We start from the raw sequence: 17,176 nt of genomic DNA on the forward strand, positions 1-17,176 counted from the left end.
AAACAATACAAGAAACATAAGGTGCACAAGCACATTTTGATAAAGCTACATTAGAGTTCCCCACGACAACTGCCAACACTCCAGTTTTTCCCGGGTTTCCCCCATATTTCAAGGTCTCCAGACGCCCTCCCGTTTTGTTATTTCTCCCAGAAAACTCCCAGAATTTGCATGACCATCAAACTTCATTTTAAAATCACGGATCCATTCATGTTTTCTGTTAGTCTGACATTTCCCAGGTTGCCAAATTGTGTATGAAATACACCCTACACATAGCCTACACAATGACTTACTTTCAACCCAATATCTGATACCTGCCAGTTAAATTTTATACATTTCAGAGTTGTTTGGATTTTAATTTAGGCTACAAACAGTTATTTCTTTATTAAATGTTTTTGCATCGAAATGATTCTTGTATCCGGGGCAAAATAAAAATTATTTTGATGCAAAAACACTTGATAAAGAAATAACTGTTTGTAGCCTACTCAAACCAAAAAACTCTGAAATGTATAAAACTGAACTGGCAGATAACACAGAGAAAAATATCCTGTGAACATCACAAACAGCGTCAGAAGCACATTCTCTCGACATATATCTTTGGAAACAAATCAATGGTGCAATTTGAATCTGTTATGATCTGATCTGTATCTCATACTTGTGTTGTTGCTGTTGTTGTATCTAACTGTGAAGGTAAATTGTAATGCAAAGTGAATTCCAGTGGAACAATATATATAGAGCTGAGTGAAAATAAGATTAGCCTACTTAAGTTTGAGTCACCTAAGTAAAATTCAGCAAACCTCACTCCCTCTGTTTTTCTTTCTCTCTCTATCTCTCTCTGTTTCTCTCTCTCTCCCTCTCCCCTCAGCAGTGGGTCTGAGGCAGCCTCTGAGAACTCTGTTTGTTAAGGGCACCTGTAGATGGCCAGGTTGCAATCAGAAACTTAAGGAACCTTCCTATTTTTCGCTGTGTTGGTGTTGGTACACCCCCCCTTTCTGTCTCTAAACAGCACACGCCCCCTTTTAAAAGCCAGAAGTGATTTTAGTTCCCCCGACAAAAAAGATGGCAACGTGACAGTAGCACCAGTCCGAGTAGAAAATCGCACCCTACCTGTCACTGATGTGGGTGGTAGGTAGGCCCTGTAGCCTACCGGGTCTTCGATACTTCAGACTCGCCCCGGACTTGGAGACTGACTGACATTTGTTTGTCATTAAATTGACGGCACAGCATGGTTCATTTGTTGAGTCACAAAATTACATCTGTGTGAACATAATGTGAAAGCAGTAGGCTAGCCTAGGCTATCGGTTGACTGCCATCACAATCATTATGAAATGGCACTAAAATAGCCTTTTAAAGCTCCGTTGCTTAGGTTGTTTGTGTTACAGTCGTCTTGGTCACTTTCATGGTGCAGATAACTCTCCTGGTGATAGAGTTCCGGTCTGCGCGAGCATGGAGTAGCCACACTTACTTCACGCTCCCACCTACTATATAAATTCTAGTTCTCAGCTCCTTTTTATTCACACCGGCGAATAAACACCAATAACTGTTAACCCCCTACTGATCGACCTCAATGAGAAGATGGCCACAAAACCCAGCAGAGGTACGAAAAAGGACGAAATCGCTGCCAAAAATGACACAGCTGCTGGCCGCGTGGATATGGAGGCCATAGCTGCCATGCTTGAGGAGCACAGAGCAGCCCTTTCGACCGACTTCAAATCTGCGTTTTCAACCCTTGAGTCAAAATTTGTCACAATTCAATCGAAGGTAGAGGACCAGGAAAGACGGGTGCTTTCCCTCGAGTCTAATGCCAATGCAATCAGCGAGAGTATCGGGGCTTTGGAGACTAGCTGCTCAGTGCTAGCCAATGAGAATGCTAAGTTACAAGCTAAGGTCTTGGACTTGGAGGGACGAAGCAGGAGGAATAACATACGTATTATCGGCCTACCTGAGTCTATCGAGGGCGCCCGTCCCACAGAATTCTTCGCCGGCCTCCTGGTAGAAGTTTTGGGGGAACAAGTTCTTACTTCAACACCAGAATTAGACCGTGCCCATCGTGCCCTCACCTCCAAGCCAAGCCCGGGCGAGAAACCTCGATCAGTCGTCATCTGCTTTCACAAGTTCCAAACTCGAGACCTGGTGATTCGTGAATCCCGCAAGATGAGGGGCAGACTCCTGTATCGCGGCGATCCCATACACATCTTTGAGGACTACAGCCCCGACGTGTTGAACAAGCGGTCTGAATACCGGGACGTCATGAAAGACCTCTACAATCTGGGTCTTAAACCTGCTCTGCACTACCCAGCTAAGCTGTTTGTCACACTTAAACACGAAGGCAAGAAACGGCTTTTCTCTCCCCTGGAAGCCCGAGAGCTTGTGTCATCATATCGCCGTCCACAGCCAGACGAGTAGATGGAGCTCTTTAGTCGTTCTCAGCTGTTCCTCAGCTAAGACTTTGGGAGTCGTGGCCCATTTGGGGATTGTCCTACGTGCCGTGAGTTTGACTTTTAAACGGCCAGTGGTTAGGTTTTGTAGGCTTTGCAGCAAAGTTACCTGTTTAATAAGCAAGTGCCTATAAGGTTTTTTTTTTTTTTTTTTTTTTTTCTTTCCTGATGTGGCATTCTTAAGTCTATTCTATATGTGCCTTATCACTATTGTGATTAGGCTACTCTTAACTGGGTGTTAACTTTGCCACCATTTCAATTTAATTTGTATGCAAATGTCACCAGGTTATTCTAACCTTGCACAAACTAACTTTACAATGACATTTTGGTCTTAGACTCGCTGATGGCTTAAGCATTTCTCTGAACGTAGGAAGGGGTTTTACAACTAAAACTTGTTGGTTTCTACTAAGGTGTTTATTAATAGCAAAGATCCTTAATATACAAAGATAAAGCAGCACAGGCTTCTACAATGGAATGGAATTGTACACAGTTCCTGCCTCCTAAAAAGGCGTGGTCAGAATGCGCTGACGCTACCTCGTTGATGAAAACGTCAAAGATTTTTCATTTTTGCGCCTCTCTCTTGCTGCTGTGAGTGACCAACTGGAGCTGGCCTGGGTGACTGAATTTGGTACATCGTCGTGGCAAGATGCGGTCTGATTTCGAGGTAAGTGGCAGTTTGAAATGTGGCAAGGTATTTGTGATTAGTCTGTGTCTGTGTAACGAGTTATCTATGTAGTAAAATGTCTGCGGAGTTTAGGTAATAACATTATTATTATCTCGTGTCGCCGTCATGAATTTTAGCTCATTGAGGAGTAACGTTAGTTGACGTTAGCTAACCATCTGATACCGATAGCAGAGCTAGCTGAGGCACTAGCTACCAGATTAATTTGGTAGTTAGGCTACAAAGATAATTTACAAACCTGATATTTGCTCTACCTAAATCGATCGGCATCACTATAGCTTGTGGATCAGATCTACTGACATTGATTTAGCAGTTTTAAAATGTGTTTAGCTGCTAGTAAAAAATGAGTACCGGTATGTACACAGTTGTTGGTGCACTGAATTTTATTATCAGCCTAGCATAGTGAAACATTTAGTTTTACGCCATATTCTCTGTCTGTCCTCGATGACGCGACGATTTTCTCTACTGATCTCTGCCCCGATCCTGCACATTACATATTTTTGTATTAAGTTTGTCTCTGATGGCAAATGTGTAGTCAGGGTGGCGCTCAACGATTGTGTCGAATAACGTTACATCAGTTCTGAGTAGTTTTTCTCGGATGGTCTTGCACAGACCCTTATCAAGCAGCACTAAAGTGAACGTCATGTTTGCTAATTCTCTCCCCAGTTGTTGGATGAGCAGAAGGACGCTATGGATGGTGAGGATGAACCCGCGATGACAGGGAGGAATGAACTTGAACCTGTGTTATTCAGAGGATACGTCAATGCTATGTACATAGACTGTGTTCTGTAACTGTCCGCTCTTGTGGCCATTCAAATGTATAGGGCAATTCCACGCAAAACTGTAACATCCATAACACCAACACAATGCCATGGTATTTAGTTGGCATTATGGATGTGACAGTTTTGCGTGGAATTGCCCTATACAAGTTACAGACTTTCAAAGTTAAACATATCAAATATAATTTCATATAGGCTACTAACAATCAGACCTGAAGACTTCATGAAACACGACCAAAATAAAGTTGAAACTAATTCTACAAAAGGCACTCCAAGGAAAAGCCTTTTTGGCTGCATTGGCCAACATGTTTCGACCAACAGCCTGTCACTATGAAACTCTGTAACTAGATTTAAACTTCCCTCTGTATGGAAAAAAAGATCTATTATTCAACATTAGTTAACACACTGAGAATGATTGCTGCACTATATGTATTGTTCTCTAGCAACCTGAAGGTCCAAGACTCAATCCACTGAAGGCTCTCCGTAAGATGGTGGATCTGATGTCTGCTTTGTGGTCCTATAGGACGACGCCATGGATTGGGGTCAGAGATGCGCCTGAGAAGTAAGTGTTTGTGTTTGTAATCAAGTGCTGTAATCACAATTTGACTGATGCTAAAACTGGAGTAGGGGATTTGAATGGACATTTATACCGTGAATTTAAGACATCAAAAAGCCTGTTCATGGCCTCAAAGAAGTCAGTCGTAGTATTTGCCTAACTTGGCAGCCTCTCCAGCTGTATCATAGTCTTCAGTCCTATTGTGTTATCACAGCATTTATAGTAGGAAGGATCATATTAAGCAAAGCAATGTGCAGGTGTAGTAACTTAATTTCAAGAACATAAGAACATAATTGTAATTCATGATGTTTTTTTTTTTTACTTTGCGTGGTGTTGTCTCTGTTTTAGGTGCTGTAAATGCTGGCCATATGACTTCAACCTTCATCCAACCAAACGAAGAGATCCTGCTTTCCTACACTCCATTCAGGATGTTAGTTAATTCAAAGACAATAACAGTATTTAGTTTTGTAAATGCTTAACTACCACTCAATGCAGGACACATCTACTGGCAGTTGATGGAGGGGGTTTAGGGCAGTTGATTATTGTGGGAACAGCATCGTCTGTAAGACGCTTTCTTTTTTGCTGTAAAATACATTATCAACATTGTGCTATTCTTTTCCTTGTGGGTAGACTGCAGAATGTGGCTATGTATGCAGGTGTTAAATTGTGGGATTTGTTGAAAATGTGAATTTCAAATAAAACCATACCATTTCAAGTTAGCCTCACACACTTTATACCCTCCTTTCCTCAGGTTTACTTGTTTGGATCGGATGGACAAGTTGGCACTCCTTATATTAACAAGCTACCTCTTTCTTCTACTAGTTCAATAATATGGTATCTGAAAGAGAAATGCCAGTGTTCATCATATTTTTAGCCTTATGTCAATGAAAAAATAAGTGGTGTAGGCCTATTGTATTTCCATTGTAATTTGCGTGGGTAGTAGGCCTAAAGATATGGCCGTGTGGCGGCGCTGTGGGATACATCGATTGGCGCTACTTCATCAAACATCAGAGGTAAGGCTAATTGAGAAAGCAGACGTCTGGTTAGGTGTGCTAGTTAGCAACTTGTTAACCAGGGGCACGTTTCCCATAAGCATAGTTGCTAACTAAGTTAGCTACTTTGTTGGTTGCAATGCAAACTATGGTTTTGGGAAACACACCCCTGGCTGTCCAGATTATTATGTGATATGACCTACTTGTTAAACAATAATATGCAATACTATAGTACAGTGGTTCTCAAATGGGGGTACACTGTACGTGAGATTTTAAAATATACAAATAATTTGCAAAATATAGCCTACAATAATTTGCAATAAATGTAGTCATGGATTATTAAAATTTAAAATGTTCCAAATGTTTGAATTTTGTATGTGTTTATTAGTTCCAAAGTTTAATAAATTAGACACTGATGGCACAGTGCTCTGTTTTAATTCTTTTTTTTTTTCTCAACTAAAAATGCTTTGCGCTGGTTAGGGGGAAGGCTACTTGGCTGAAAAAATATTTCACAGGGGGTACATCACTGAAAAAAGGTTGAGAAACCACTGCCCTAATTTATGTGTATGGCCGTCTGCTATAGGCTACAATCCAGACATCATAAACGATGCTGATATGACGGTACGTACATGTCTGCGTCCTTAGGGAAGGAGAAGACAGAAAGGTGTCTGTTTATGCACCCAAAGTTTAGGCATTTTCGCGATTGAGTGATCAACATCGAAGTGGTAAGCAACGGTAACTTATTCCAGAGAACCTTCGGCTACTTAGTAGATTGCGTGCCAGTGGGTTACAGAAACAGACAGACAAGTGGCATCTCGAGCTGTATAATTAAGGGCTGGGGCATAATCCGAGAAAAAAATGATTTCTTCCATAGGGCCACAGTGTAAAGAATCTCTCGCTAGTCTCCTAAAAAGGCGTGGCGCTAGTGAACCCTACGTCATAGGGGAACAGGAAGAACCCTTCTGTGAATCGTCTCGCTTTATCAACCGTCTCTGTTAATAGTCTTACTGTAAGTTATGGGGCATACTGTACAGTATGGTGGGTTGCGAATTCGAGACATGAGAGCCCAAGAGATGCCTTCCAGCAGTTGGAGTTACCCTTTGGGTAGTCTCCTGGCTAGGGATGGGAGGGGGGTGGGTTATTGTTTAGGGTTTTCTTTTTCTTTGCCAGCTAATATATGTTACTTTTGCTTCCTCTGTGACAGTGCATGTTTACTTTACTTTACATACTTAGAAAATAGCACATAACATTTCTGCAACTCAGGTGCAAGCTAGGGGCTATAAGTTGGTTAGTTGGAATGTGAGGGGTGTGGTGATTTTATCTAGACATAATAATAATACTTGTGTGTGTATGCTGGTTTATTAGAAACATTCCATTTATGACAAGAATATTGTTTGTGCAACTGTTATGCAACATTTACTGGAAGTCATGGGACTGAACTGTCAAAGGCTAAGAGTGAAAGTAAACAAGACAGGGCCTGGGAGAGAAAGGTACTTGCCAGAAGGGCATAAATAGAAGGGGCTAGCAGAAGAGGAGATGCAGGGACCTTCCAGAGAGGGGAAGTGAAACCAAAGTTGGAATGACACATAGAACCAAATCAAAACATACCCTGCCTGGCAACAGATTACACATAGAACTTGATCACATGTATTCTGCCTAGCAACACACATTTTTTAATGTTTGTATGAGAAGGAGTTTCCACCAATATCTCAAGTCCCAAAACGTTCTGATTGGCTAGAAGGGGCCAGGTGACGTTCCTGGTGATAGGAACGCCTCTCAGGCCCCTGAGAGCATAAAAGAGAGAGCTCAGGCACATTCAGATCAGATCTCATCGGGGTAGCAGCTGCAACTCATCATTCTATTGCCTGACGGTTCAGTCCTGACACTGTTTGGATTGTATTCTCACTGCAATACGGTGAATAAAGGATCAACAGTCTTCAGCATTTCTCGTCTTGGTGTTCTCCTTCGGGTCTTTGACATCAGAGTGCTAGTTGGATTGGAGGTTTCGGGAAGTGGATAATTTCCACGACAGATCTGGAGGTTCCTACCGAGATTTGAAAGGATTCAACAAGGAAAGCAGTTCCGTCCCGGGTGAAGCAGGCTTCAACAGTACAGCGTTCCGGGCCCAAAGGTAAGCGTTTTGCTTATTATTAGGGAAGGCTGTACTGTGGGAGTCGGTGGGTAGGCCGGGAAGGGGTGTTTTACCTGAATCCTCAAAAGAATAGTGGAGACACAAGACAGAGATTGGGTTGTACTGTTGATCTTAAAAAGCGTTTTGTGATTGTGAAAACCGGTTAAAAGTAGTTTTCAAGGAGAAAACTGAGTTAAATGGCCATGTAATGATTTCCAAGGAGGAAATCTAGTTTTCAAGGAGAAAACTGAAATAGTGTTTTAATTTCCAAGGAGGAAATCTAGTTTTCAAGGAGAAAACTAAAATAGTATTTTGTGTAAAGGGAGCACGGGCTGCCCTAAAATATATGTGTGTTTCAGAGAAAAGAACGGGTTAATAGGTAAACTGCAATATTAGCTGTGAGTTAAAATGTGTAAAAAACTGTCCTGAACAAAAGGGTGATGAACAAAATATATTTTATCATAATTTGTTGTTGTTTCTGTAAAAGCTGAGTGTGCGCCGTTGTGTTTTGTTTTGTTGCCTGGGCGTGGGCCCACAATAGATGCGAGACAAGTACACATACACATTTGAGGTAGAGGAGTTCGGCGAGGGAAGGAGGATCGCCACACTGACAGACGGACGTCAGACTCACATAATCGAAGTCGCTGCTGGCATATTCATAAGAAGGTTGCACAACAACCATAGTCTGGACATAAGAAGATTGTTGCAGTTGTTGGAAGTTTTTGCAGACGCCCCCCCCCGAGCCCCATGCTAGAGCAGCGGTGCCCAAGCTTAGGATTGTGAGAGACCATAGGCCAGAGACCCTAGGAGAAATCCTTTACCGCCTTGAAGTTTCCGACGATTCAGGTGAGAGAGAGCCCGACACAGACTCCTCAGAGGAGTTCACTCCAAACAGTAGTGTGGGAGAGATAGAGGCAGACATTGGACAGGGGGAAGCCAGTGCCCCACCGGAGACAGGCTACAGCAGCTTAGGGTCCGAAGAAGAGGGGCGCCAAGAGTCAGGTCAGGGGGGTCTAGTGAGAGCTCCAACTCCCTACCCAGGTAACAGCCCAACCACCCCCAGATATAACCCACCACCCTCTACAAGCTACAGCCCCACCAACCCCTGGGATAGCTCAAGCGACAATCCGACTGTGCCTCAGCAGGAGGAGGTTCACGGCCCGGTTGAGCCCCAGCCAGCGCGGGACGTAGAACAGGAGATAAGAGAAATAGTTGGCCGAGACAGAGGTAGGCTGGCCAGTTTTATGAAAGAGTCTTTGTCAGTGTCAATATTCTGGAACAAGGAAGGAAGCGCTAGGGATAAATATTCAGTTCATGTTGACCATTTTGACAAATATGGAGGAACCCATTCAAAACTAGGCACCCGCATAGCGCCACTGGCCCTACAGACAGTGATAGAGCAGGTAGGAAAGTTTGTAGGGGTGAACACAAGGCCGGTGGTTGACCAGCTCTTTGCCCCACCTGAGGGCAGAAAGCGCAAGTTTGAGAGAGATTCCCCACCTGCGAGAAGGAGAAGGACAAATAGAGATTAGAGATAGGGGACTAAGGAAAAGTGAAAGGGGGAGGTACTGCTGCAAGGCCTCTATAGCAACTGCTTAGCTGAATAAACTCCACAATAACTGCTTAGCTAAAACTTGTAATCTGCTAAACCTTGCTTAAAATTAAAGTTTTGTACTTGCTTCAATAAAATAAAGGAGAAAATAAAGCCAATAAATGTACTTTGTGAAAAATAAAATAAAAGGTTAAAGGATAATTTTGAGTGAAGAAATATTATTGAAAAGAAAGGTAAGGGCTTAAAGTCCCCACTGATGAAATAGCGGTGGTAAAGTAAGGAGGATAGTTATAAGGATAAGATAAAAGTCAGAATTTAGAGAGAATAAACAGAGTAACGCCCACAAATAGCGAATGAACTTAGAAAGTAAGTGGCATATCACTTTCATTCGACAGCAAGATAATAAGTGGTGCGTATTTACAAGAAACCGAGAGGGCCTAGTGAGCGGGGCATATAGGTGCCATAGTTACACAGAGCTACTGGAGAAAGTAGAATACCTGATAGGGAAAGCTTACCCATTAGAGTTAGGAACGCCTATGGACACAAGGAGTGACGATAGTGACACGTCGGATTAGCAAAGGTTGGGGAACCCATTAGGCAGGTCCAGGAGAAACTTTGAAGGTATATGGAACATCAACGACAAAACGTGATCTGGACCATAGATATCACTGAGTACGGCGAGCACGATTGGAAAATAAGCATCCGAGACCGAGAGGATCAGGAACAAGTGGGGTACGTAGGGCGGTTCCCCTTTGGGTGCAGATTTCCTTTCAGGTGCAGAAATCGGGACGAAATAGACGAGAAGGCAGCACTTCCCCTGGTGTATGAGCTAACCCCTTTTACCCTGCCGCAGAAGGAACCAGAGGGAGCACAGCCCCAAGCAGCCGGGAGCGAAGAGGGAGCCATATCTGGCAGCTCAGAAATAAAAGAGACGTGGACAATAAGGGTCGCGGAAAGCGGAAATAGAGGGTGGAACGTGAGCGCCACAAGCGATAAAGGAGAGGTGCTCGAAGGAGGAAGGGCTGAACTAAATACTGTCCTTGAAGACTGGGGAGAGGTAAGGGACACCATACTATATACAATAAGCGACCTCCGACTGGACTGGGAAGAGAAGGACCAGAACAGGTGCCGGAGGGAGAGAGAGAGGCAAGACAGAGGGGACTCCCTCAAGCGCAGTCGTGGGGAAGAAGAAGACAGGGAGTTTGAAGAAGACTACTTCAAGTCTATGTGGGGCAATAAGGTCTACCATTTCACCGAAGACGCTGACATCTAAAAAGAAAGTGACACATCAAACTAGCAGAGACTCAAGAGCTCCTCGGATAAGGACAGAAAGGATTCTAAGAAGTATATGGAACAGGGACAGCAGAACGTGCTCTGGGCCATAGATATCGTTGAATACGACGAACACGACTGGGAGATAAGCGTCAGAGGCGGAAAAGGCCAAGAATACGTAGGATACGTGGGTGAAGTCCCCTTTGAGTGTAAATTCCCGTATAGGTGCAAGTATCGAGACGACATAGACCTGAAAGCAACGCTTTCTTTGTTGGGGGAACTAACCCCTAATAGCCTGCCAGTGAGGAAGCAGGAGGAACCACAGCCCCAAGCAGCCGGAAGTGAAGGAGGAGCTACATCGGGTGACCTGAAAGTAAAAGAAAAGTGGACAATAAGAATCTCCGAGCACGGGAGTAACGGGTGGAGCGTGAGCGCAGTGAACGATAAAGGAAAGACATTTGAAGAAAGAAGAGGCAAACTGAATACTGTCTTCAAGGAGTGGGACGACGTGCAGAATTCTATACTGTATTTAGTGAGCGACCTACGGCTGGACTGGGAAGAAAAAGACCAGAACAGGTGCAAGAGGGAGAGGGAAAGGCAATACAAGAAGGACTATCTTCTGTTCTGCACTGACCGGGAGGACGTAGCAGAACAAGAAAGGAGAGACTACGGCCTCGACTTCTAAAGAAGATGGCGACCAGAGTAATGACACCCTTGGAGGAAGTAGTAAAGGAGAATGGCATTGCTGAGAAAGACGTAAAGAGCATCAACCATAAATGGTTCCTAAGATACAAAGAAGACCACACAGCATGGCCAAAAGAAGGGTCACTCAACCCAACAATAATTGCCCAAATGAGGGAAAAAATTATGAACTACAAAGGCTATGACAAGAGCACACGGAGGCAGGAAAAGAGAGAGAAGGAATTGAACACTCTGGAGGCCTTCGCAAAAATATCTGAAAGGAAGAAAAGGCAGAGGGCTGACCAGAGTGACACACCGCCCGACACTCCGCCCACAACGCCCATTACAGAAAAGTGCCCTCAACTACAGCCCACGAGAAGGGAACTGGATGCTCTGACTCAAACATCAGAACCAGGGGCTCCACCCATGGAGGAGCCACGTCCTCCCCCATACAGGGAAAAGGACAAACTATACCCGGATGTGCCACGAGAGGAAGATAACGCGCGGGAGATATTCCGACGCTTGGAAGAAAGAAACCCGCGGGCCCTGGCTGTACAAGCACCAGTGTATGGACCACAGGCCCCAACGGTGCACCTGGCAGTGCAGGCCCTGCTAGTAGTGAAAGGAATCACACTGGAAGGATCCTGCGCGGAGGTGCTGAAGGAAATAAAGAGGATAAGAAGAGAGCAGGCTCATCCCCAGTCAAGACCATCAACACCCCAGCCGGCGTCTGCACGACCATCTCCACCATCATCCCCCACCGGGACGACAATCCCAGAATACCTCCTGGAGGGCACAGTGCCGGATGGAAGGAAGGAATGGACAGGAGGAGAAGAGGCTACGGAAGAGCAGGTGGTAAGTGACTTCCACGCAAGCACAAAAGGACATTGGGAGACAAATGGATCTCCGGTAACCAGCCCCCAAAAGCCCTACTGGGAGAGCCAGAAGACGGGTGCGGGTGACCCGGAAACTGGAAGAAGCGAACCCCCACGCCTCCCAGGCCAAAGGGAGGAGCAGGCCCCTGAGGGGGGAGAGGAGGAACAGAGACAGTGGTATGTAAATCTGTGGGACCACCTGGAGGCAGTCATGAAAAAATGGATGAAAGCCACAGGGGACGAGGAGAAAGAGGCCCAAGATAGAGAGGCCCTGAAAACCCTGGCCTGGGTAAGGTCACAGGTGGACAAGGAACCTGTGATGGAGGAGTGCAGAGAGCTATGGCGGGAGCTCGAGAAGTACATCCAGGCATGCTGGAAGGAAGTGGAAGAGGCCGTTAGACAAGCGGAGGAAAGATACCAAAACAGGAGAAGAAAAGAACAAGGGATTGAAGAATGGTATGAGAAAAAAATGATGAGAATGGAAGAAGGTCTGAAAAGGTTGAAAGCCGCCAGGAAAGTCGGATCAGAAGAGGGAAAGCTGGCCGAGGAAATTATGGAGAAGATAACAGAGGTGGAAGAGTGGGGAGACAAGGGGGCAGGCCCAGGGAGCACACCAGAGCATGTCAAATATAAAAAAGCCTGCAAGGACTGCGGCGAGAGCCTAAGGAGGGAGATGACAGAAGTCCTGAAAAGAATGGATGCCATGATAACGCAAGAAGAAGAAGAAAGAAAGCTCAGAGAGGAAGAGATGAAAAAGAGCGAGGAACTGAGAAGAAAACAGGAGAGTAAGAAAGGAGAAAACCGTCAAGGACTCAGACGGGAGTCCTCCGAAAAAAGGGGGGCCCGCCGACTAACCTTCAAACTATCCTGCGGTCCAACCACGATAGCGGAAGACGAGGGGGAAGACACGGACGGGGCAGACAGCCAGGCTGGCTCGGGAGAAGACTATGAGTCAGCAGAAGAGGAGGAGGAAGGACTGGGTGTCTTAGAACAGTTCCTCGCAGAGCAGGTTCAGAGAGAACTACCACAGGTCCCGAAAGAAGCGGACCCCGCAGTGTGTCTCGGCTGCGGAAGATCGTTCAAAGGAATACAGGGTGTGAAGGCCCACCAGCGACAAACAGAGGCATGTAAAGGACGGGCCGGAATGCTCCCAATGATGATCCCACCCAGTGTGCTCGCCACAGGGCTGTTTGGAATCAGTAGGGTAAAAAAAGGAGTGGAGAAAGGCCTGGACGAGATCAGAAAAGGAGTGCGAAAGGGACTCAACGAGATTGAAGGAGGAGTCAAGAAAGGCCTAAAGGAGAACAAGAAGGAGTTGGAAAAACTGGAAAAGGAGGGAAAGAAAGAAAGAGAGAGGGCACGAAAAGAAAAAGAAAGAAAGGAAGCCATCCCAGAGGAATCGGATGAAGAAGAAACAGTTGTGATGGCACCATTGATAACAAAAAACCAGACGGCCCACTACCAGCCGTGGACCCACTCGGATGTGAATGAAAAAATGAAAAAATGAAAAAATGAAAAACTTCCTGTCCTGCATGAGGGTGCGGGCCGATGGATAAGTCGGCTAGAATCAGAAACTCAAGGCCGAAATCTGGCCGTGGGAGACATAAAGTATCTACTCGGCCTGATATTGGGAAAGGCGGACACAGAGGCTGTACTGGAGAGAGAAAAACTAGGGCGATTGATGGATGCCAGCCGAGACGCCCTGTGTTTCGATAGCGTCCGGAACAATGTATGGAAAGCCTTAAGGGCAGCATACCCCAACCAGTACAGCCCCTTAGCCGTCTGGATAGAGAAACTCAAAGATAGTGATAATCCCGCAGCCTTCGTGGAAAAGGCAGCGCAGGAATGGACGATAAGGATGGAACAAAGGCCAGAAGATTCAGGACCCCTCACCATGCAATTCAGGAGAGCGGTCATGGACGCTCTGCCCAAGGAAGTAAGAACACAGTTGGAGAATGACTGGCGCGTGGCAGCCATGCCCAAAGAGGAATTCAGGCTGGCAGTAGTGCACCATGTAACTTTGTACAGACAAGGGAAAGACAGGGAGGAGCAACAAGAAAAAGAGACCATAAGGAAGCTGACCCATGTGCAGCTCCAGGAGGCAAAGGGGGCAAAGAAGGTAGCCACCCAAGCTCCAGTGATGCCCACTACAGCCCCTGTCCCACAGCCACAACAACCAGTGGTACAACAACCCATGGTGCAACAGCCAGTAATGATGCAACCACAGCCTGTGCAGCCCATGATGCAGACATGGCAGCAAGCGCCATATGGACCCCCACAACAACAGCAACAGGGACAACAATGGTACCAGCCAAGAGGCAGAGGAGGATCCCGCCAGGGAAGAGGAGGACAAGGCAGAGGAGGCTATGGGAGAGGACAATACCAAGGCCAGCAAAACCAAGGGAACAACATTGAATGTTGGATATGCGGAGGAATAGGCCACATCTCTAGGAATTGCCCAACAAAAGCCAGAGGCCAGAACAACCAAGGAGGACAGGCAAACCAAGGACAAATGCAAGGGGGAAATTATGCTCCCCAACAAGGGAGAGCTCCACAGCAATTGCAGGCACCCTCTGGTCCAGTCTCCCTTTACGGGGGAAACTGGAATTGACGAGGCCCAGAAAACCCAGGGGAGGGTCAGTTCCCCGCCTTGACAAGGGGAGCTGACGCAGAACCAATGCTGCAGGTTCTACTCGAGGGCATGGAGGTTAAATGTTTAGTGGATACAGGGGCAACGTATACTTGTCTTCACCCAAAAGATGCCCAACACCTCCCCAGGTCTTCAGGAAAGTTTATGAAGACAGTGGGTTTTTTGGGAAAAACGCAGCTAATTCCAATGACAGCCCCAGTATCAATCCAAATAGAAGACAAGGAAATCAGGATACCAGTCTTAATAGCAGAACACACGCCCGTCAACCTACTGGGACGGGATGCACTATGCAACCTAAGACTCCAAATTGAGTGTTCCCCAACAGGAGTACAGATAACAGGACTGGCAACCCAAATGGCCCTAAGAATAAGTGCCCCATCTCAAACTGAAACTCACCAGGTCTACTGGATTGGATGATTGGAACCAAACATAGAGCGAGTGGTCTACAACGAGCATGCCTTTCAAATAAACAGCCTTCATGCTCAGTTGAGGGCGCCAAGATGCCCTTTTCACTGCACGATAAAATTCGACCAAACGCCAAACAAAGAGAAAGAAGAAAAATGGAATAGGGAAGTGGGTAAGTGGGGACGCATCCCACTTGACATACGCGCACTAGTGGTGGCCAAAGAAGGAGTAGCCGCTGAGGTGAAATTTGTGGAAGGATGGGATCTAGGCGTAATCTTCAACATGCCCGGAACAATGCCACATCACCCTGAGAGTGGCCAGAGGTCACAGAGCAAGAGAAATGGGCCTAGTAATGCTCGAGGCCAAGTGCATCAAATGGAAAGATACAGGGAATGACCGACTACAAACGGCCATAAGCTGTGAAGGAGAACCAATGTTCAGGATAAAGTTGGACAGACCAGTCACCGTGTGGGGAGTCCCACAAGTGATCGAGATCATGGACACAGAACCGCAGGAGAAAGAGGAGATACCCTATGCTAAAGGGTGTCCATATGGGAATCAATTCTGTCTTTACCGCCTATTCCCAGGAGCGGGGCGCCGCTGCTGGGACAAAACGAGACATGTGCCATTCAGCAAAGAGGATGCGGAATGGAGTACATACATGCAACACCTGTCATGGTGCCCCAAGAAAAGGACAGCACAACCAGCAATACAGTCCCAGGAAGGCCATCAGGGCGGACAAATGGCCTCGGAGGAGGTTCATGACATACCCTACGTTAAGGGATGCCCCTATGGCAACCCATACTGCATGTATGGCCTACTGGGAGGAGCAGGATATCGATGCTGGGATAAGGAGAACCATGTGCCCATCAACAAATCTGACCCAGAATGGGAGGAATACAAGAAGTACTACATAGACAATGAGACGGATAAGAAGACAGGGAGGCCGGGACCGACCCCCTGGAAAATGATGATGCTACAAAAGGCGACAGAGACAGGCACCGAACGAACAGAGAGAATATTGAGAAAAGTGCCGCCTGTGGTATGGTCGCAGGGAGATGGTGACATAGGATTGGTCAAGTCAGCGAGCCCTGTGGAGTTCAGACTGAAACCAGGAGCGACGCTGCCTTTCCAACCACAGTACCCCATTTCAGCAGAAGCAGCTGAAGGAATAAGAGGGACGATTGAAGATCTCCTGGGAGCAGGAGTCTTAGAGGAAGTCCCAAGCGCAAGATGCAACACACCCATATTTCCCGTACTGAAAGCAGACGGAGTGCGATGGAGAATGGTCCAGGACCTCAGACCCGTTAATGAACGCATCGAGGACTATCCAGCGGACGTCCCACATGCTAACATACTGATGACTAACATCCCGGCAAGCGCAACAACGTTCTCCGCCATTGATCTGGTTCAAGCATTTTTTACGATACGAGTGGCACCCACAAGTAGGGAGTTCTTTGCATTCAAATATCAAGGCAAGACGTTCCAGTACACAAGGCTCCCACAAGGGTTCAAGCACTCACCGCACATTTTCAACCAGGCGCTCAAGGAGGACTTAAAACACATTGTGCCGGAGCACGATCCTGCAGTATGTTGACGATGTCTTGGTATGCTCACCGGACCAGGAAACGTGTGAGAAGGATACAGTCTACGTACTGACCGTTCTGGCCGAAGGGGGGTACAAAGCATCGAGGAAGAAGCTACAATTTGCACAGCCCCAGGTGATCTACTTAGGTCGCCGAATTTCGCATGGGCACAAGGGCATCGCCCCAGAACACATTGAGGCAATTACCAAGGCACCGAAGCCAAACACAGTGAAGCAAATGATGTCGTTCATTGGACTTATAGGTTTCAGCAGCGACTGGGTGGAATGCTATGAACAAAAGATAGCCCCACTACGAGCCATGATTGTGCAAGCTGGAACCAGCCACCTGAGGAACCATCTCACATGGACAATGGATGGAAATGAAGCGTTTGAACGCATCAAAGGAGAATTACAGCAAGCACCTGCGCTTGCGCTGCCGGATTACGGAAGACCCTTCTATCTGTACGTGTCGGTCAGGAAGGAAGCAGGAAAAGACGCGTACATGACCGCGATCGTGGCACAGACACAGTGTTATGGACGCGGCAAACAGGCAATCGCCTACTACAGCTCAAAGCTGGACG

The 17,176-nt window shown here is 46.4% G+C and overlaps 1 long non-coding RNA gene across 2 annotated transcripts; it reads left to right on the forward strand.

The window, feature by feature from the left end:
* Window positions 1-3,031: 3,031 nt before the first annotated feature.
* LOC143114678 (uncharacterized) lies at window positions 3,032-4,944 on the forward strand. 2 transcript variants are annotated; one of them, XR_012984975.1, is made up of 3 exons: window positions 3,032-3,063; window positions 4,340-4,458; window positions 4,801-4,944. It is a non-coding gene; the product is annotated as an uncharacterized LOC143114678 (long non-coding RNA). The 2 variants fall into 2 exon arrangements; XR_012984974.1 differs by lacking the exon at window positions 3,032-3,063 and adding an exon at window positions 3,783-3,814.
* Window positions 4,945-17,176: the final 12,232 nt, after the last annotated feature.

Source organism: Alosa pseudoharengus, unplaced genomic scaffold, assembly GCF_046254945.1.
Source record: "Alosa pseudoharengus isolate Yale_2024_CS ecotype anadromous, Long Island Sound unplaced genomic scaffold, YU_APseudo_1.1 YU_APseudo_1.1_scf_9, whole genome shotgun sequence".
Lineage (NCBI taxonomy): Eukaryota > Metazoa > Chordata > Actinopteri > Clupeiformes > Clupeidae > Alosa > Alosa pseudoharengus.